A 24,166-nucleotide genomic window follows, 5' to 3' on the forward strand; every position below is an offset into this window, starting at 1 on the left:
ACGTATCTATTAGTATCATTCTATGAGAAAGTCACAACTTATGTGCCATATTCTCATACTCTCGCAATTAAACACGTGACAAATGACAGTATATAAATAAATTTCTATTCTCTTATTTTATACAAACTTTTTCAATTATTTTCTTGGATAAATGAAATGGTGTATCAGATATCATGAAACGAGCAATTCTTGTAAATTTTATTTTCAAATCGGGCCCAAGAATTTCAAAGAAATGCAGCAAATCTATCGTTTGCGAGTGCGAGAAAGCGATTTAATTGGATCTCAATTATGGAAAAATTCATTTATTTGATTTCTACGAACTAATAATGTACTCGCAATAAAATTAATCTAAGAGTCACATTTACAACTCGAACACGAAAGCGATTTAGGAAGCAGAAATCCGGATAATAATTTATAAACATGCAAATACAACGTCCTATTTAAGCGACGATGTTCGGGAAGAATGCTATAAGCTCAGTTCTTAATAAATATTTTATTCTATAATTATACTTTGTGACTGTTATTTGGAGAATTATACGCAAATCTAAATTATTTCTGGATTGTTTTCTCGTAATACTGATACACGTGTATTGCACATATTTTTACAATTTCAAATGATTAACAAGTTAAATTAGTAAGTTTTCCGGAAAGTTTTGTAATCGTTTCAATCAAAATATATATTAACTTGCCTTCAATATTTCCACCTATCTGTCCATTAATTTATTCCATCTAAATTTTTCGTTATTTCATTAAAGTATTCCTCCACTGCCTCTATAATCTGTCAAACAGTTTTATAAAAATTTGATCCAACTAAAAAAAATTTGGTAAAGCAGCCTAGGTAGCATTTCATTATTGAACAATTTATTGATCATATTTTTTAACACCAATTTTCTCATTTTTATCCAGCGATACTATACCATTTTTCCACATATAGTTTAGTGTTTAACGATACATACATGTATGCATGTATATAGCATAGTACTTCATTTTAATATCTTTCCTCTTTGTGTAATTCAAATAAGGTTGTATTTGAACTTCTCTTAATTTGGGAAATGTCAGTAATATTGTTATAATGAAAATTACAAAAATGTTGATTTCCATTAATCGACGATTCATTTAGTATGGTGCGTTCGAATATTACTTAGTTTTGCAACCGGTTTTCCACGCAGGATTCAAGTATCTCTCATTACCAAAAGTGGATCGTTTCGTGTAACGAAACCTTAATCGAGAGAAAATCTTGTTACTTTATCCTACAGCACTATAATATTTACTTCCTACGATTGAAATATCGTAAAACAATTTAACTATATCGTTAAATAATGCAGTATATATGATTAAAAACAGAAATGAAAAATAATTGTAAATTTACCATGTACATACAATTTTGATTTCACTTTATTCTGAAAGTAAGATCTTTTAAAGATTGCGGTAACTTTAAGATTCCAGTTTGTAACGTATAAGTATCTTTTATAGCGTCAGAATGTATTTTACAAATATAGATACTTACAATTTTCTTTTCACAACAGCATTAATTTTTCAATGTAATAATTAATCTATATAGTGTGTGATTATTATATATATATATATATATATATATATATATATATATATATATAATGACGGATACTTTATGTTTGCCATTATTTCTATTTCTATTTCAGTATGTGTGACATAAAATTTTTTTCTTTCAACTTCAAGTTCTCTATTTTGAGAAAAATTTTATATCATATTCCGTTACATCATATTATATAAGATTTACTACGTGAGTTCATTCTATTGTTAGTACATTTTATTATCATTGTATAATAGTAAATAGTAACATATAACCTGAATGAGATTACGTCATTCTTATTCTAAGCACAGTGAGAATTCCATTGCCACGTTGAACATTGCCTTCACTTTGTCCTTGCTCGCATTTTACATTTACCTAGACCCGTGTAAATCAAGGAACCTATCACGTGTGTAGTAATTATATACATATAATTGTATGTGTAGACACATGCCCACTTACTGTCTTCAGAATACATAACGTCTTCTAAATTGTTTCATTAAAATGCAAAATATAAATATTCTATTGATAGGATGCCGATGTTTACGCAGGTATTATACACCGAGAAACGAGCAAAATGTACACATTGTATGTACATGCATAATACAAGATCATGCATCATAATACAATATCAGTCATCCATGACTGGAACCTGAAATATTTTCAAGAACACATTATCTATACGCGGAAATGTTCCAGAGAAGAATTGAATGATTTTAAGGAGAACACAATTTAATGTAATCAATTTTTTTTTAATCGATCAAATCAAATTTGATTTTTAGCAGCATTATATATTTACAAAAATCTACATACACCTCTGAGATGTAAAACGTTATAGTAAAAACGCCGTATAGTAAAAACGGTTCTGCGAATTATTTTAACATATTCAGACACTTATCGTTAAAATGTAATACAATTTATTCGCTACAATTTTTGTTAAGAAGAAGAAAGTGAAAGAATATAAAATACAGTGTTACAAAAATGACATACATCTGTTATATCTACATGAAATCACAAAAGTAGTAGGATTATAATATCCTGCCACTCCCTTGGTGTTAAAAAGATTAAAAATTTGATAATCCAAACTATTTTAATTTTTTAAATTTCTGTTAGATACAAATTAATAGTAACTATATGGCTCGTCAGGATCCAACAACGATTTGAGGATGTAACTAGGCTCGAGAACGTCTAAAGAATATCGAAAGGAGAGCGAGGTGGTATTTTATCTGAACTGTGCTTAAAGGTGGCCACTTCGTTGATTTCGTATCGAAGATTTTTGATAGCAAATTACAGGGTTTTTATCGAATCGCATTAGTTTGATTGGAAGGTAGGAATGACCGTATTTGGTCATTCGGCGATGCACTTCGCGGTGACCTCGTGCGGCATGTGTCCCTGATTCGAACGTTCCTATGTCGCACATCCGGGCACAACATATCCCCCACGCGCCGCCCTGGAGAAAGTGCACTTGTAATTTAATCTATTATGAAATATTTATTCTTCTCTTTCTTCTCCTCCTTTTACTTCTGCTTATATACAGGGTGGTTGGTAACTGGTGGTACAAGCGGAAAGGGGGGGGGGATTCTACGCGAAAAAAGAAGTCGAAAATATAAAATAAAAATTTTTCGTTTGAGGCTTTGTTTTCGAGAAAATCGACTTTGAATTTCCGCTCGGTACGCGTGCACTTTATCACATCTCGTTATAACGGATCTCACTGTAGATCGTTGTCTCGATGGAAAAAATTTAAAAAAAGAATTTTTATTCTATATCTTCGACTTCTTTTTTAGCATAGAATCACCCCCTTTCCGCTTGTACCACCAGTTACCAACCAACCTGTATATATATAAGTATGGTAATACGCAATACACGGAATCAGTCAGTAAGAATGACCATGCGAAATTACTTACTGACTTTATCGAATAATATTTGAAATGAGATTTACCCTGTTTGAGGAACATGGGATATGGTTCGATTTTTAAATACCTTATATCTTTTGAGATATCAAGGTTGTCTAGTTTATCAAATGGTATTGTATATTTATTATAACACTAGTCGATCTAGCTGGACATCCTTTTACAAAAGAATATTAACCTGTTTGTACCGAAAAACCCTCATAGTTCAGCAGATATTTTAACTTCAATTTGTGAAATGTAACGTATAAAAGATAAACAAGATAAAGAAAAGACAACGTAAACACAAGAATATCGCTTCATGTCTTTCTTGGCCTTTCGTACATTAAATTTGACAAATTGAAGATAAAATATCTGCTGAACTAATGGGTTTTCGACGTAAACAGATTGATACTTTCTCATAGAGAATGTCCAGTTGAATCGGTTAATGTTATAAGAGATTCAACTCAAGATCAACTTATCTGCAGGAATGTGAGGTATTAAAAAGTCAAACTATATTCAACCGGTTGAGTCTCTGAAATAGAATAAATTTTATTTCAAACATTTTTTTTATAAAATCAATAGGTAACGAGTTATTTCAGTTGATCGTTTTTACTGACTCACTCTGTATAACGTAATATATCACTTTACAAAGATAATAACCAGTTTACATAATACGTCGGTAATACATAATAGTAATAACTAGACTGCAAAAATCCGCATATAGTGCATAAAAATACATAAATTATTGAAATCACAGCAGTTTCTATAATTTTTAGTGAATGAAACAATTTCTATATAGATTCTATTTCTTTAATTTTGTTCAGAAAAGTATGAATCCGCAGTCTAGTCATATCATAGGCAAGTTTAAATAATAATTTTTACATAGTTTGTTTTCGGCTTAGTCCTGTACGATTACGATTAGTGTTTATTGTCTATGAAGATTGGCGGTTCGTTTTGTAATATGCCGGAGTTCTGTTTCATCCTCTCGATGTATGAATTATTTATTCGCTGACTCCTTGATCTCGCATTTTAATTGTGAAACGTATTTATAACTAATTATTATAATTGCAGTAAGTATATATGTTCCCCTTATACGATCCGCTTATAGTAACGAGATAAGTTATAATAACGAGCTATAGTTGCACTCTACAGGTATCATATTATTGTTTGTGCTTAGATTGCACGTTTCTTATAAGCACGTGCGATGCATCTGAGCCTTTAATGATTTTTTGAAACTTCCAGTGTTTTTGGTAAAAGTTCTTAAAAGTAGGAAATGTTGAGCCGCTCGTAAGATTGCTAGTAACTCTCTACTTACAAAAACTACCGGTAAATCGTTTCCCTTTTATCTGATGCGTCGTTATAAATAGAGCATAAATCGTTTTGCAACATCAGTTTATTGTAACAGTCATGCTGTTGTCAATTTTTTTTTTTAATATGTCAAAGGCTTCTTGTTCCTCGTCAGGCCATCTGAATTCCGAAAGTTTGGGATTTAGAACCCGAATAGGTTCCACAATATGTGAAAAATGTTCTATAAGTTCCCGATAATGTCAATTCCAGAAAGAAAATTATTAATTGTTCCTAATCTTTACGGGTCTGACTTTGTACCATGTTTGATAATTATATAGCCCAAATAAATTGTTTCTTCATGCAAGATTTGACACTTATTAGGTTGCAATTTTAATCCACTGTCTATTATTCTTCCAAAAATTTGCTATAATCTCTCTTGTTGTTATTTAAGTAAACGTCCACGAATAATTATATTGTCTGTATACACAAATCATGTTATTCCGGGTAACAAAGATTCCATTGCTCGTTGAAAAGTTGGGGGAGCATCAAGCTTTTATCAAGGTAATATCGTTCTAATATTTGTAAAATATATTGTTTATCTTCTTGGTTTTTCGTTAATAAATTATTACATTCTGATATTGGCCTGATTTACGCCTCATTCTGCGGTGTCATTAACTGTTTTCAAATCTTCAGCTTTCTTCTGAAATGAAATTTTTGATAGAGACATAGTTTTTCATATTATCCAAAACAATTGTTTTTAAGTACTTGTACTTTCTACAATATCAGCTATACATTTTTTTATACGCAAAGATAATCTTCTATCAGGTATAGTTTCAAGTATTACAATCATTGACCTTAGTCTATTTAAGAGAACAAGTTATCTTCTTCAATTTTGATTATAGTTGACGTATCGTTATCAACGATATTAAAAAGATCGTCTAATGAGTTAACAAATTCCTTCTCTATTTTTTTTTTTACTTTCACTTCAACGTTTCTGAAACCGTTGTAATCGTCATCAATTTTAATATAACGTTAATAGTAAGACATTAACACGCAAAACTTACTAGGAGAAAGTTTTAAGCCAATAACTCGACTTTCATCATACTACAACAAATATACATATTTTTTCATAACTTCCAGTTTCCATTTTTTAAATTCACTCTTTCTTTGCATATAACTCTGTGATACGCACACCGCCAAACCTTAACTAAGAATGAAGAACAGACGCTTGCTATTACTAACAAAGACCCAGGTAACGACTTTCTAAATAGCTAAGTTTAAGAAGTTGATGTTTAAGTTTAAGTTTAGATTTAGCTTTTGTTTTTTTTTGATTTGTGCAGCAGGAGGCTAAAGAGAGCTTTCTCGACTCTCCAAGCTTGCTCACAGATAGAGTGAAAAATCACGATGGAACTAATATCTCCTCAAAAAGATAAGTTTGGTTTAGATCCTAAGTATTTACCTGTCTTGGATGTGCGACTTCGATAAAGTTGACAGTCCCTCTTTAGTCTAACGGTTCACTCACCACATCTTCGTGCGGATCCTCCTGAATCCAGCTCGCGTGACTTTGACTTTCTGAACAGGATGCAAAAGAGTAAGTGGCCAATCGAGTGTAGTAATGCGATGACGACAGGGCACGTTAAATGGCTTGCTTATCTTTTTATATAAAAGTTATAGAAAGTGCAGACAGAGAGAAGAACGTTGCGATGCAGGAAATTTCGGACCCCCTAGTATCCACTGGGGAGGGGGCGGGGGGTGATGCTTGAACAAGTCTCCCTGCGGCGGTCATTTGACGACTGTAAAATAACTGATACAGCGAGTGAACCCCAAATTCTTCCTCGTTGTATACTAGAAGGCTACGGCAAGACTATTTTTTGACCTTTTGTGGGAGTCCATGCTGAAAATATGTCCCTTCAATTCAAAAATATAGAAAATAATCGACAATTCAGTGAAAGGAAAATATGCTGGCATAGCCTGGAACCTTTGCTGACGACGGAGGGCGCCAGATTGATACAGGTGGCGATAAAGTGGAGAGGAATTACAAAAGAGAACAGACATATGCAAAAAGTGGAAATTCGGAAAGAGATGTCAGGGTGGAAGCTGACAAACTTCCTCACTATAGTTATCTGAATATATTTAAATATATTAATATACAATATTGTAATATCGTGGAAATTAAGATATAAATTTTTCCCCGATTACTTACAATTTATTAATATTGAATTAAATATACAAATATAAATTGGACAGAAAACGATGTTTGTTTAACTGAAACTAAATGCGATACTCGTATTTATATCAAATAACTTTACAGTTATTTGGCAACTCTCGTCACAACGAATCTAACACTCTCTCTCTCTCTCTCTCTCTCTCTAGACAACTCGGTCAATTCTCTCAACTCTACTCTTCGGTGTCTCGATCAACTCTGACTCTCGCAACGCACACACTTTTTGACTCGCACACTCTGACCTCTCGGTCGTCCCTCCTTGAAACACGAAACCGTCCTTCTGTTCTAACGTTGTTTGTTGTTTTTCTCATATCTATGTAAGAACTAGGTGACTTTAGTCATATAGGCGCTCTTAAATGTAAACAAACCACAGAAAGACGACGTACACGGTTTTTTCTAATTTCAACCGACCTCTAATTTAAATTACTTTACGATATTACAATATACTAATATATTTAAGTCCATATGCATAATATTATATATTAATATATTTAAATATATTATTAATATTAATATTAATACTCGTGTATTTAAATATATTTAAATTTTTTTCCCGCTAGAAAATAAAGAAACTGCCTTACCGGTATGCATTTTCGCTAGTTTGTGCTGCTATCTAAGGGATAACGAGAACATTATTAACTGGCGTAATACATGATCGATTTCAGGTTATGCGTGTTCCATCTTAATTATTGACGTCTCTAATCGATCCACAATTTAATAATCTTATTGATTCCGGTTATGAAAGTGTCAAATGCGCTTAGATTAATTAAAATTGTTTATCGGTTAATTTCTAGCATGATAAAATTAATTATTTTTAAAGGCTGCATTTAATGCCATTATTATAATCTTGATATTCTAAATATTATTTCAATTATATCCATATTAAAGTACTAAAGTATTATTATTAGGTTGTCCGAGATGTTTCTTTCGTTTTATAAGGAAATAATAGACGCACAATGTATTTTGTTTTATATTAGTTTATTGAATTATGCACGAATATAATAATAGAAATAGAACGGAATGGATCATATCTAATTCAATAAAATAATATAAAACAGAAATTGTTGCTCATCTATTATCGCCTTACAAAATGAAAGAAACTTTTCGGACAACCTAATACATTATCTCATTCAGCAATTCTAATTAAGCGAAGTTCGCTGTATCTTGAATCCATGCAATACGTATATAGTATTTGTGCAACGATCCGTGAGTAATTCAATACTTAAAATATGTCTGGAAATATGAAGTACTGAGGAATTTCATGTGAATATATACATCTGTCATGGCAGCTTCTGAACAATTCCACATACTTAATAGTATTTATGTCAATTGGAAGCTAAGAACCAGAAAAGAAATTCAGATAAGTATTTTCTGCCTATGAAAAATAGACTTAAGAGGAATGAACACAATACTTTGTGGTTTTTTTACTTATCTCTTGCAGGTGGTATAATTGGGTGATATAATTAGTGTCAAACAGTTATCTACTTCAACATTATGGAAATGGAAAACTATATTGTGAAAATTATGAGATGATTATTTTTTGTGTAAGTATATGTCAAATACACGATATAAGTGAATTGTTTCAATTTGACCATTATCAGGTTTTGTCTATTGCGAGGAAATATATAATACACATTATATGAAGGATGTCGGTTTACATTGCTTGATCTAAAATTGTTGATTTATGTAAAATATAATGACAGCTCTTAGAACATTCAATTTAAATGAATATTATCAATGAATATTTTCAGACCAAGGCAGTTTGTTTGATAATTTATTTAGAACATTTCATTATCACTGGAAAATCATATTATGTGTTACTTTGCATTTTCTAGTTAAAGATAACTTGTCTTATGTTTTGCAATATTACTATGTAATAATTTGGTTAAATGATACATTTTGACCTGGAACTTGCATTAATTTTATTCTTTGTTGGGTGGATTCTTGACATTTATAAATATATGTTGCACAGATGCAGAAATTTCCTGAGAAAGGAGCAGATTTATTTGTGTATGTGCACAATCATTGTACATACAATATTGATTATCGAAACAACTACTTATATCGTTGTAACAGTTGTAATCTACCAAAGTATATAGCTGCTTTATATGTGGATGGTAACAATATTAACATAACTATTAAACATAATCACTGTGGACAAAGATATCTTAATTCATATATGGTATTTAATGATACAAGAAACGAGTGGGTTCAATCTGGATACATTAATGTCATTGAAACAAATATTTGATGATGTTTGTGGAATACACATCACATATGCTTACACACACATTTTATGCTTACACATTTTTCAAATTTCCATATACATTTTACACATATTCCTATATATACATAAATATATATATATATTTTTTTATTTTATATTGTATATATATATTTGTATACACATTGTATATTTATACAAATATTTATTTATAGATTTCCAGAGGTTGCAGCTTAATGTCCTTTTAACAACTTAAGATCAGTATTACTAGGAAGATAAGCTGATGTAACAAGTCATAAATTGTGCAATTGTTGGATATTTTGTACAAGCAGTTACAAACGAACCAGTCTCTAGAATATATAAAAATACATTATACAGGGCAGTAATAGGAGAGGATGCAATAATATTGTCGACTGATATTTTATTAAAAGGTTTTTATCCAAAGGTAAGGAATTGTTCCTTGATGGCATGTAGCATATGGCATAATACTACTCCTAATATTATGTGTACAACAGTGTCTTCGCTTCCACTATCTGAGACGAAATTTCCGGGAGGATTATCAATTATAGAAAAAGAGGCAAATATTGTATAAACAAATTTTTCTAATATTCAAAAACCAATGTTTCAAAACCAAAGTCGAGTTCAATACCGAACCAACTACCATTAAAGAAAGAAACCTGCTGTGTGTGTGAGCGATTTACACATGCTGCCCAGTATGAAGAAAGACTAAGGAAGTAAAAATTTCTATTACAGAAAACAAAAATTTGGGTTACTAGAAACGATTAGTTCATATTTTCGTTACATATATTTGGTTATTAATCAAAATAATTAAATTAAATCTTTGCTGATATTTACTCGGAAATGATGACTGATGCTAGAGAGGAAATTTCCTCTCTGCTATTATTATCAAATGTCGCTAGCCATCTATGAACAGCTGATAGAAGTATAATTAAGCGAGAATAATGGGCGGTTTGGTTGTCGCTAGATCCGCGATATCAATTATTAAAGAAGAAAAAATGAAGCTACATGTGAGATCAGAACCGGGTGTGCTTGCTTGTTCCGAGGCTTCAGAAACACGCAGGGATATGAAATCGTCGAGCAAAAACACGAGGCTCGCTTTCTCGGCGATCATGTTTTCCTTATTTATTTACATCAGATTTAACGTCCTTGTTCCTTAAACTACTTAAGTGCTGTGTATTGTCCGCTAAAAATGGCAAATTGCTCAAAATAGAAATACGTTCGATTTTTTGTTGCAAGCTGTCGAGTTCCTTTCACCTCACTTTTTTTGAAGTTCTCACTTTCAGTCCGTAAAGGCTTCTCCCTGCATTAAGCTAGTGCACGTCAGTATACAAATGTCAATCTTCGTAATCAGCACTAATATCTTGTGAAAAACTTTTTTACTTTCGGTGCATCAATGCTTTATTTCCGCCTTTTATTAAATTCATCACTTTTGTCACTATTTTCATTGTTGTATTATTGTTGTATATTATTATTGTATTAGTATTGTTGTATTTAATATTAACGTTTTCCCACATAACGCTTGCCACTAGCTTGCCTGTCTCGCTGTTGATACATTCGGATAGACTGCAGATTATAAGCCATAAAAAACGAAAAACAGCAATGAAATGACAATGATAAGTCGATATGGAGGGAATCGATGTCTTAATTTTATTAAAAGTTCAAACAAGGTATTAGTATTTCCTTTGTAACATAAAGCTTTCCGTACGGAAAAAGATAATTTTTCTCGTCATTATAATAGGCATTATACGAGGGTTTAAATACATTAAAGATGCAATATACGAGATACGCCACAAGATAGTGATTCTGATGATAGTAATGATACGCATTAAAAACAAAGTCTTTTTGTCTCAGATTCAGTTGCGTTAGATATCGCACGTGGAAAAAAGAGTTTCTTTTCTTAGTTATGTGGAGGGATGGTCGAGGATAGATAATGTGAAATAACGAGAGCGAGAAATTGCTGCCGCAATTCGTCAAATATATTTCGATTAAATAAATAAATTAACGTACAGCCGAATACGTGAGTCGTTAGTACAAAGTACAAATCGCGGAATAAGATAGCGGAATAAATACTCGTAAATGCTCGTCGCATTAACTCGATAAATACTCGTGAGATACTCGGAGATACTGTACGATACCGTACGATAATGTTCGATACTCTGTCGCTCGCGATCGCATCCGTTTATTTATACTGGTCGGGGGAGAGTCGGAAAATTCAAATTCGTGTTCATTCGACAGTTGCATCTAGCGGCGACATTGTTTTGCCCGGAGTTTGTTTATCATTACATTTATAGGCGGCATATACATGCGGCATGCCTATAGACGGCATTTGCGCGATGACCTGTGTGTACGAGCGTCGTCTATAGACGACATCCGCGGGATACCACTTAATCACGAGCCCTGCTCATCATATGAATGCTTTCCGTCGCAGTGCTCCGTTCAGTACCGCTATTCCGGCGGCACGATGGCCCGTACAGCGGTGTCACTCCGACGGAGCACACTGCCGTAGCGAAAGGCTTAAACGATTAAATCCCCTTCAAAACTGAATATAAAATACAAGTAAACCGAATGTACTTTTAACAAAAATAGGGCCAGAGGCAATTGTTGGTAATGGGATAACGAATTTTCCTTTCTCTGCCCCTTCTAAGATAACTTGAAAGCACGATCTCAATGGATTTCAGCTCACTTTGAAAGAGATTTACGCGCGTCTCCTCTCTTATAAAATTGTTTTTTTATCGAAGAATTAGACTAATGAAATTTGATTCTAAATATTCCTCTTAAATGATTCTGAATATTCCTCTTTTAAACTTTCATCATTTTCTTTTAGTATGTTTAAAAATTCTTCACAACTATATCGTATATTAGTTTTTACTTTCATGACAGCTGACAATATAATTAATTGTTAAGTTCATTGTTGAAGACTATTTCCGAGCAGACCAATAAACATCGATCAACGAAAAAAACTTTTTCAACATCTGCATTTGTATCAGAAAGGCTCGTTAAAAATTCGATAATTATTTTTGTTTCTTTTAAAGAAATAGGTTGACTTTCAAAATACTATATTTGTTACATACAATTGATAATGATATTCTAATGATAATTCTAATAATAATTCTTCCCAAGTAGTATTAAATGCAGGACATAATCAGTACATAACAACTTTGCAGTACAATTGTCGAGAAAGTAGTACTGTACTGCAAAATGGAGTACGGATGGTTACCTCGCTTAAAGGGAATATTTCGAGCTAAAAAAGCAAAACCTTGTCAATTGATTTAAAATGTAATTTTGAACAAATAGTGCCAACTTTAACATTTGAATATTATACGTTTATATGTATGTATTGTTATACATGACTGCTCAAGGATCGCGCGCAGGTTCCATGTTGTACCCAGGATTGTAGCCAATCAGCAAGCAGTACTAACGCTATAATAACAGAAGACTGGTATCGTACATTCCTCTTTTTGGTTCGGATGTGGCAAGATGTATATCGTGCAGAAGATATAATTTTGTAATATAATAAGTACTAAGTGAAGAATTACGCAGTTAATTTGTTCGATTTTCGTTAAGCACAAATACGAAAAGATGTAAAATCGTTCATTGCTTCATTCAAGGTAAATATTTTATATATGTTTATACAACTAAAGATTGTTCTTGTTTAAGTTATTCTAATTTGGATTATGTAATTTAATCTGTACTATCACACTGTATCAAAGATATAAATAGTAATATGTAGATTATACATATAGATTTAAACGTGTAATAAAAATATATTCGCGTATAATTAGGTAATTAAGGAATACGAAATTTACGCCCTTAATTTAATTATGTTTTTCGATAACTGCGTAAGTTAATGGATCTGTACATTTTTATCTGTGTGATATTAACCCCGTCGTCTACACATTGGGTCGTTTTCCAGTAATTTTAAGTGATTCTTCATTTTATCCATGTTTTTGTTCAAATTTTGCTTTGCTTAAGAAAATGAAAATAGCACGTAACGATAAAAACCATTGGATAATATTCTAGAAACTTTGAAAATGAATTTTTCAAGAATATTTGAGGATTGTTTAAAAGAAAAAAATCTAATCAAAATCTGCATGGTCTCGAAAGAGCCAGAGCATGCAAACAACGCCAGTAAGAATAAGGTTGCAGATGAGAGGTTAATACATGATTAGTTAGAAATATGTACAAAAATGAAAATTAACGAAATTAAGCATCAAAATATGTGTTTGTGACTATTGTATATGGGCCCACATGATCTCATCGCTAACGATTAACTTTTCATAATTCAGTTTGTGATGCAATATAGGAAATTTTGTTAATTTCTATCTTTATCGATACAAAACAATATATTTCAAAAGTTTTTTTTAAATACATGCGAAATATTTTCTCTTTTCTTCTCTTTTTTTTTTTTTTTATTAAAAGTTACAGACTTCTTACCATATTTCACTATCCTGCACAATTATTACTTAATATAAAAAATGAATATATTAGTACAACTCGCAACACGCTAAAATCTCAGTATATATATATATAATTATTTATTTATAAATAAATAAACATACATATATAATTCCAAATATATTCAAGTAACTTCCAATCCCATGGATTTTTAAATGCATATGAAAATTGCATAAATTGCGTATATGTATGTACATATGTATATATTTATATGTTTTTCTCACGTATACGTTCCTCTAAAGTATTATAAGTGTAAAATTGCAGTATCAACTGGCTCATGTTACAGAATAAGTAAAAGAAATCACGAATGTATAGATGCTTATGGAATCGGAGAGTTAAACTGCTATGATTATTTACTATTCTAAATCCATTTTAGCAGCAGTTCATGTCCTTATTCTTCATATATTACGATTAGACATGAAATAACAGACACGAAACCTCTAATTTTGATACACGTTATGAAAATATGTTAAGAACACAGTCTTTCAATGCCTTAATGCATGTTAAAAATCATCTTTACATGCTAAAAATCATCTGTCTCAGAGCCTTGTCATGCCTTTTTTTTGTCATACCTTGTAAGATAGTGTCTACTTTCGTTAATTTTACAAGCTTTCGAGTTGTCAACAGTTGTACTATGAAGTGAAATTATATTTTAGTCATTTCAATATATTTGGTGTGCTGATGGATTATTTTCCTTAAATTTATAAACAGTTCCTTCATAAGGGTAAAAATATTACAATATTACAATACCAAACTATAAAAATGTTCTTTTTTATACAAATTGGACTGCTTTAAAGTTATCTTTTTCTATATAGTCTGAAGCATAGCTAAAACATTATTATATATGAAGATTAGCTAAAACATCAATAGAAGCAGAAATCCATAGAAAAAAATCAATTGGAAAGTGTTAGCAAGTAAAACAAGATAGATTATGAGAATATTTTGTGGAATCTCGAATATTATAGCTATAAGTTCATTTGTAACTTGCAAATAGAGTATACTGTAAAGATAGTACCATTTTTCATTTTAGTGCCATTAGTTATTTGCTTTTATCAAAATTTTCTTATTTAGAAATGAAATTCAAAGAAATAACGACACAGTATTCTAACATTTGAAAAATATATTGCAACATTTTGTTCAATGTTGTACTCTTACAAAATAATCATGCTGTAATTTTGATATTTTCATTTAATTTATCTAATTTGTTATAATTTCTTAGAGCTTCCAAAGTCTTTGGGTCTCCAGAAACGTGCGGGGATTTCAAACGAGTCAAGCAAATCTATTCCTCTGTACGGCATATGGTTATATATCTACTTTTATGCCGAAATGGTGAGTCCCTTTTATATATTAAGGTACTGCGCGCATTTACAAACGATTTACAAGTTGTTGTGATACTGCTTGATGCGGTAATTGTCATATTAAAAAGATAATTAGAATGATTAGGGCGAGATCTGTATTAATACGCGCCATGTGCTTGTAAGAAAGTTAAAAATCGCTGTGAATTTGTCGCGGGCAGCAACTGGACACCGATTTAATATTGTTTGTATCACACATCGCGACCTTGCGATCGGAGGTTAATCGCGCCGTTACGTTTAGCGAATGTTCCTCTTTTTTTCAGCTAAATATTACCCAGTTTTCGTCTTTTTGTATGCCCATTACCTGGACATCGCCGCTACAAAGGAAATAGAATTTAGTGAAGTAAAAAATAAAAAAATCAATATTATTGTGCCCTTGAATATGAATGTTATTTGAATTACAAGGTCCAGAAATAAAAAGCTATAAGTAGATTTTTATTACTGTCTCTTGTAACTTTCAGTTAGAGTTACATACCAAGGTTAATTTTTTTGTAACGTCCTTTGTTGTGAATATATCAACACGCTTGCTATCACCTTCACGCTCGAACAGAGAAAGTTAAGTAAACTTTTGCAAATATCTCGACATCGCCCTTAAGAATATGAAAGAAATTAGCAATTTTAAATGAAGAAAATATTTTGTTTTATGAACAAATGATTTTATTTTTCTGGTACATGAGATAATTCACGGCATGACCCTTATTAAATCGTTGAATTACGATTGCTACATTCATGGAATGCCAAGTGGAAACTGTAATTCTAATTATAATATAAAAGTGGAATATCGTGTCGAATGCGACCAATGAGCAATATTCAGGAATACAGCGAATTCCAAAAATATTCGGACACTAAGGCACATTTGATTTCGACATTTTATATTTTTATTAATTCTTCAGAGAATAAATAAGTGTGTCTTTCAGCTAAAAGGTTTTTATTATACATATGTATTTGATAATTAATCTAATGAAGTTGACCTTGAGAGCCCTATGTAGAATAGATAAACTCAGGTCATTATTAGAGAGTTTCGTGCGTAAAGCTGTAACCTAGTTTAGCCTTAAGGTTTGGGTGATAAAGGCTGGTTCTAAGGAGCTCTGCTCCTCGCTATTCGTTAAATTCGTTAAATTTGGAACGAACCTAGAATCATTGGTCAGGTTGAACCAAGAGCAACCAAGCGATTAAAAGTCACTCGGCTTTTCGAAGATTCAGTTCCTAAGTCGATTCTAAGAGCTAGGCTCGTATCGAGTAACTAAACTGAATTGGATTTTCATACGCAGTGTATCCTGCGGCGTAGGCTTGATGTGTAGGACTTATGTCTCTATGGAGCAACAGCTCTTTACACACAGAAATATCAAATAAAAAATACCAATCAAAGATGAGTATGCATAACTAATTGAACTGTTAATTATGGAATTTAGTTTAAAAAATTCCGAATTAAAATCAGGCGATTACGAGTATACGCATCGATGGCAGGGTAAATGTTTCTGTTATAAATTTTACGAAAAAAGTAAAACAAAATGAGGTTTGCACTTTTATTCGATGAAAAATTAACAATTCATTGCTGAAAGAGGTATTGCTATTAAAAACTTAAAAATTACCAAAAAATAATAAAATTCATAAAGAAAAGTTAAAAAAAAATTTTTAAGAAGCTCAGTTGATTTCAGTGTGGTATTTTTCAAAGCGAGGTACTACACAAAGTGACGTTTCGTAGCTCGAGCACCAGCAACATGTCTTCTTATATGTTCTCAGCTTTTTAAGTAGACTGCACATCTTCGAAGCGGATTTGCTTTTGATGGCGTAGCTGGTATAAATTTGAGGAAATGAAGGTAATAGCCAATTCGACAGTAAAAACATAGTTTCCCTTATTTAGAAATAAATAATGTATATTTTATTCATTTTCGTCGCATTTCTATCAAATCATAGGCTTCTCGATTGTGCATTTTCCACATACATATTTTTTACATTTACAATAGATTTTGTTAATCTTATTATTTTTGCTATCGCAAAGATATTTCTTACCTGGCATGTTTTTCATTCGTGTAAACCTGTACTTATATTTGTGACTGGCTTTGCTGTATCTTCTTTGCCTAACTCTTTTTGATATTCTGTAGCAAGTTCTTCTTCCAATTGAAATAAACATTCTTGCCTCGGAATTCCTTCTCCCGTGGTCTCTTTATATAAAATTCATGCATTTATCTCGATTAAGCGTATGCCACACCTACACACAATTTGGCGCTGTTATATAATCCAATTGTTTCCGGTATACAGGCATCATTTTTTTTCTACGATGTATGCATTGAATTAAGAATCAGTACTTTTTTATTTGACTCAGTTTTGTAAATTGTTAGAGTACAATTATTTGAACGATATAATTTTGTCAACAAGCGTGTCATATCGTCCTTTGACTATTTTATCAATATTGGTAGCTCCCTTCTATTTGCGCGAATTGTTCCAACAACCGTAGTTTTTTCTTTTTCTTGCTAAAAGTATAGTCGCCATCGACACGCTTGTAAAGAAATTGTCCATTGTTATATTTCTTCCATGTTCTGTTTATATTACTTATACGTTTATGCTAATTTCAGAGCGATGTACTCCGCAAGCGGAACTGAATGTTCTCTCCTTTTCCGAAATATGGAAAGCAGTTTATAATATATTTGCTATTTACATCGGACGCTAATCAGAATTTGATACAAATTTGTCCGGTTTATTGATCATGTACTGAGTAGATGATTTTGTTGGAAACAATTTTTCGTCGATAGTAATATATCGAATTTACAACTAACTTCAGAAATCACAGCGAATTTATCGGTTTGTAAGAAATAGTTAGGTTGAACATTTACGATTGCCACTCAATCAATTATAATCCAATCACCTCAGTGTAACGCACCTAGATGCCACATTACCACATATTACCATCTATCACTCCTACTTAAGAGTATAAAACTCCTCTTAATAATTAACTATATTAAAATTACATTACATTTATACATCAAACTTATAAAATTTGCTGACTAAACCATCCATACTATAAAATCTTGTTATGCAAGTATCAGCTACAACAGGACTATAAAATATTCCCCTTAAATACCATTAACACAATCTCACCGTAGGCTTACGTATGCAATTTAATTACACCGACATGCCAATTTATACATCGACTGCTCTTGTAGCCTTGGAAAGCTCGTTTTATCGTTTACGCTAGATACATAACCGCCTATAACCTAAAATTCGAAGTTTTTAATTTTCACTATTTATTAGTGGTTATAGGAGACTAATTGTCTCCTCCTCACAAGAATATACCTCTATCACTTTACTGTCCACTAAACAGTCAATTAATGGTCAATTAAAATATTTATCACGAATTGTCCCTCCTCAACTGTCGTAACGACATCATATTTATCTTATTTGCGTTATTTCAACCTTCCACTCTCATTTCCACTGTTTTTAACACATTCCAATAAAAGTTATTACACATTATATTAATATTTACGAACTCACACGTCACACTTAATTCTCAATAACTACTAAATTTTTGCCAAAACACGTCTGCACACCTCAACATCTCAAACTAACTATAAATAACCTACCTAACTATAAATAAAAATGCCGGATCCTATTTTTGTTCCGTAAAAGTAATACGTCTACATTGTTGGCCACATATGCACTGCGTGCATACAGTTTCAGAATATTAATAAGCGAATTCCATTTTTGTTTCCTGTTCAAATTTATTTTTCATGCTTTTATCCGAACACGGTTAATTTCAAACTTTTGTAGCGGCACTCAACAGCAAATACCACCACTCGACACTAACTAGTGTCGGACGATGGCAGTGTCACGTAAACTTAGGGGTTGGTTGATGAAATAAAAATAGCTGAGTCGTAACACAACTATTGTCTTTATTTTTTAGCACAGCACAGGTTTACACAGATTGGAGAGATGTCTTCTGTTCGATGGTTTTGTCTATTTCTCCTCAGGTGTTCTCGTCTCATTATGGAGGAAAGCTCGGTGTGAGTATGCCCTTTTTAATTAACAACGCGGATTCGCTGTTCGTACCTTCCGTTAGGAAAAGTGAGGGTAACGATGCACGATGCCAATTAGTTATAGGTCATGTTAATAAATGAAGATAGGAGAAGAAAGCCTCCTACCAACGCGGCTAGTAGGTAATATTGTTTATGGGGAAAACCAGCTTTTTCGTTAGTCAAGTATTGGGTTTTTCCCATTAAATAACTACCTGCTTTCCCCGTAATTAGTAAGGACGTATAACAACCTAAGGGCTGTTTCAAGGATCATCCATAAACAGATAACAGAAATAATAAACTTAAAAAGTTTAGGTTTATGGTGGGTCGCTGGGGTAATTGAGGGTACGGACTGAAGACCTGCATACATCCTGCCTTTAATATGAATCGACGTTACAGCAGCGTAGTGGTTAGCGCCTTAGGTTACGAACGTTCGGGACCCGGGTTTGAATCCCGGCGATCGGAGTCCGATTTTTCTTCTACGCATCAAAAACGGAAGAAAATCAGACAACACATATACCTCACTTTAGAGATTTAGAAGCCTCATATCGTGCTTACCTACGACCAATTATACGTCATCTTACAACTGACGCGTGAATTACAGATGTATGGTTTCAGCTAATTCTGCCTCAAATACCCTGTAATTACCAATAATATTTGTTTTATGAATTATAAAAACATAATGCGTGTTATGTCAACGCATGTTGACAATGCAAGGTTATGAAATTGTCAAGTTGCTGGAAAAAATTATTGTATTGCACAACATAAGTTTAAGTACGGTTGAAGATAAAATGATGACTCATTGGCATAGCCCTTAGTAGATGATCGGACCAAACGTAAATATTACGGGCATTCTCAAATATAAATCGTAGGTTAGGGGGTTAATAGCAACGTGTGGTGGACGCCCAAGTCGCACCTTGCTCGTTTTATTCACACATTGCTCCAATAAATGTTTCACGCTGTCATATACTCTCAAGCCGTATATTCGACAGACATAGTCTCACATATAGAGCTTTATGTCTACTAGGTGTATATTCATTTTGGCTTTCACTGTATGTATCTACTTCTTGACATTACTTTGCCAAGGAGTAGAGATGAGTAGGATATCTTTGATCGAATGAGTCCTCCACCTAACTGATATTCTCTTGAGTGGACAAGGCTACTGCCGGTGAATATTAGCATCATATTTTTAAGATTTTAGATTTTTAATTGGTTTAATAAGTAGCAATTCCCGCCAGGTCTTAACCAATCTCATTTTCGCATCCTTTTCCCCGGGATAGGTCGCTTACTAAATAATGGCTCCAGCCGATCGTTTGCTGTTGTACATGAGGGAAGGGGGACGAATACATAAGGGAATGTGTCAACCCAATACATTCCAGGACACGGGTGAATTACCAGGTGCCATGTGGTTGCAGGTTATGTAATCTATATAATTCGACCCAATCACACTTGTAGTTATTCCCCGTAAATGCTCCGACGTCAAACGCGTGCCTTTTTTTTCTTTTTTTTTTGCACGTGGAGAAATCCTCATGGACACTCCGCTGCTGTTAATAATCGATAACAGCAGAGTAGTGTCGGACTCTTACCAACTAAAACTCCACGATGACTATCCTACGCGTATGACAGGAGTGCTCCAGGAACCTCTTATGAATTATCTTCTGTTACACCCCCTTCCCGCGTCCTCTTGTTCGAGCCAGTCCTGACAATTCCCTGACTGTTGAATTTTATGTTAGAGGGAGGGGCATTGCTCCTAGCTCTAGGCCGCCTGACTGCCATCCCCTTCCATCGCGTTATCCTACGAGGGTGAGAGTTTCTCTTTCTCTCCCTTTCTGCTCGCTTCTTTGCGAGCATAACTCGCTCGCAGAAGAGACGGACTGCCTCATATTCCTGTGGCCCGTTCAACATCGCTTCTACGATCGCCGACGGGGTCAATCTTTCGTCTATGACGTGCCGCAGGGTGTAGCGGAACACCTCTCACGCCCGACAAAACTGTGTGTTGCGCCGTGTCCCTGCCCTCCCCGCAGTGATGACAGATGTCCGTCGTCTCCCGTCCGATTTTCCTCAGGTACTCGCCGAACTCGCCGTGTCCCGTGAGCACCTGGGTCATCCTGAATGTGAGTGGGAGGCCGTGGCGGCTCCTCCATGCCTCCCAGTTTGGTAGGACCGCATCCGCGCCTCGGTGTTCGCTTCTCCCGTTGATCAGTTGGGATCGCCACAGGTTCCATGTGTCCTCCTCGGCGGTTCCTGTGTCGTTTGGAGCCGCCTGCTCGGTGGGGTCTTCTCCCGGGTGCCATTCTCTCCAGTGGGTGTATCTCTTTTTGAGCGCCAGCGCCCGCAGCTCCCACGGGGGGGACGCGGCTAGGGTGGACGCCGACGCGTGAGACACCGTCCGGTATCCCCTAATGATTCTGATGGCGGTCACTCTGTGCAGCCTTCTCAGGAGCAGAATGCTGCGACGGCTTGTCATCAGGTCGTCCGCCCATACTGGGGCCCCGTACATCACTCGTGACCGAACGACGCCCTCGTAAAGTCGGCGCACCGCGTCTCCGGCCCCGCCGATGTTCGGTAGTAGGCCGCACAGGGCATTGGCAGCCGCTGACACCTTCGGGATCAGTGAGTCGAAGTGCGGCTCGAACGTCCACTGGCTGTCGATGGTGAGTCCCAGATACTTCATCTGTGATCCCACCCAGACGGTTTTACCTGCCATGTTTATGCATAGGCCGGGCGGTGGTGTCCCTCGCCTCTTCCTGTCAAAGAACCAGGTGGCCTCCGACTTCGCAGGGGAGACTCTCAGGCCCAGTTCGTTCACGGCACGGGTCGCACAGGCCGTTGTGATTCCGCCAATGCGCAGCGTCTCGTGCCAGCCACGACCCTCGACCAGGATTAGGGTGTCGTCCGCATAGCATACTATGGCCGCGCCTGGGGGTAGCGGGCATCGTAGTACCTCGTCGTACGCAACGTTCCATAGTATGGGGCCCAGCACCGAGCCCTGAGGGACGCCACGCTCGACGGATCGCTTTTCCTCTCCTTCCTTACTGGTGTAACACACCCACCTGTCGTCGAGGTAGACTCGGATCAATCGGACAAGGTAGCTGGGAACCTCGAAGTGCTCCAGGGCCGTCACTATCCTGTCCCATGGCATGGTGTTGAACGCGTTGACGATGTCCAGGGAAACCGCCAGCGCCACGCCTTTCCGGGAGACCATGTCCTCCGCAATCGCTCGTACGCGTCTGACCGCGTCAATCGTCGAGCGCCCCTTCCGGAAGCCGTACTGGCTTTCGTGCAAACCTGGCACTTGGCCCGCTATGTGTCGTTCCAAGCGGGCGGCGACTACCCTCTCGAGTAGTTTGCCGACCTCGTCCAGTAGGCATATCGGCCGGTACGCTGACGGCGAGGTCCTCGGTCGGCCCTCTTTATGGAGCAGGACCAGCCTCGCCGTCCGCGACGCCCGGGGGTAGACTCCCTCCCTCAGGCATCTTGTGAGGAGGTGCCGGAGTCTGGGGGCCATGACCCCCATCACTTCCCCCCAGATCCGGCCAGGGATTCCGTCCGGGCCCGGTGCCACGTTGCGGGCGGTCATTCTTCTGGTTGCCTCCCATATCTTCTCCTCCGTGACTTCCCAGTCGTCCGTCATCTGTGGACTGTGGATTCGTTATCGAACATGAATTCGTTGTCACCATCATCTGGACCATCCTATCGTCGCTATTACTCATAGCCTCTTGTAGTGTCCACATTCGTATCAATAAATGTTAGTTACATCCGCGATGGTAAACTAAATAAGGGTTCATCGAACACCCCTAAAATTCTAACCTTACTCCGACATATGCAATTACTTATTGACAATCAACTTTCTCACTCTAGGCAGCAGCAATATAGAAATATAAATTTTTCAGTGATACTATAGTTGATTAATGATATTCATTTTGTCATGGCTGTTCATAACAAACTATCGCAAACACACGACTGTGATGAACTGAACATCCACATTCGCCAAACTAGGACGTTAAATTCACACTTTGCGGTAAATTTTTTACACTACTACATTTACTACTTTTCCGTAGTACTTCATAACCAAGTCGACCGTAAGTGTCGATGATCATCTGAATCACGTTTAGATCTGGATAACTGAATATAACGTCATCGCCTTGGGCGTAAAAGTTTGAGATGCTGGTGGGGGTAACGCCCATTCTGGCGCATACTATCCTCCAGATTGTCCGGAATGATGTCACGTTTAAAATAGTGTCCAGTACAGCCGTCCACCGCCATCCGCTTGGGAGACCGTTCCGCCATTCATCGGACCACGTTTCGGCCCGCACCTTAGCCCCCAGGACGAAAAGGCTATCCCAGAGGGCCGCCCACACGGGCTCGATTTGTGTGCAAACTTCAATAAATGTCGCCCAATTGCCATCATGGTAACCGCGATAACAGCCTGGCTCTGGTGTTGGTCAAAGCCCCCTTGGTCCAGGGGTACTTTCCATGTCGATCGGGTTCGCGCCGCGTCTATGAGGTCGTAGTCTATCCGCTCATTACCTGCCTCTCCCGCGAATAGAGTGCTTAACCTGCTGCCATGCAGCCCACGCTCCAACACCTCACTCAGATAGTTCATCTTCCTATTCACGGCATTCCCCGTTTTCGCAGCAGGCCTGATTTTACCTCCCTCGCTCTTCTGCAGCACTTGCATGCTCTCCCGGCTGGGGTTCACCAGATCACGGGCGGCATCTTCATCTGACCAATAGACTCCCATTATTCCCTTCATCTTTCCCGTTCTAACACGCTTGCCATCGACAAGCACTTCCGTGTTTCTTTCCGATCCACTCTTTCCTTCTAACCACTTGCAGGTCTTGACCCAATCCTCTACCGATGGTATGTTATCTGGCAATTTCCATTCCTCCTCCATGAACCTTGTCACCTCGTCCTCAATCAAAAGTAGATAGTTGTCGCGGCCCATGGGCCCACCCAGATTGAGTGGGGTACAAAGCCACTTCTTCACCTCCGAAACTAAGTCATCTAGCGGTTTATACGGCAAGTATCCATACCCTAGCTCCCAATAGCACTCATTCCGCCAGGTGGGAGATATTCGATCGCCCCCCCCCATCTTCAAAAAACCAGTCCTAATTTTTAGTAGTTTCTGTACCCCGTGTCTGCATGCCCG

The 24,166-nt window shown here is 35.8% G+C and overlaps 1 long non-coding RNA gene across 1 annotated transcript; it reads right to left on the reverse strand.

Moving 5' to 3' along the window:
• Positions 1–3,967: 3,967 nt before the first annotated feature.
• Positions 3,968–13,425, reverse strand: LOC126872698 (uncharacterized). The gene is made up of 2 exons (XR_007692137.1): positions 6,185–13,425; positions 3,968–5,425 (listed from the first exon to the last, which is right to left on the reverse strand). It is a non-coding gene; the product is annotated as an uncharacterized LOC126872698 (long non-coding RNA).
• Between the last annotated feature and the right edge of the window lie 10,741 nt (positions 13,426–24,166).

Source organism: Bombus huntii, chromosome 13, assembly GCF_024542735.1.
Source record: "Bombus huntii isolate Logan2020A chromosome 13, iyBomHunt1.1, whole genome shotgun sequence".
NCBI lineage: Eukaryota > Metazoa > Arthropoda > Insecta > Hymenoptera > Apidae > Bombus > Bombus huntii.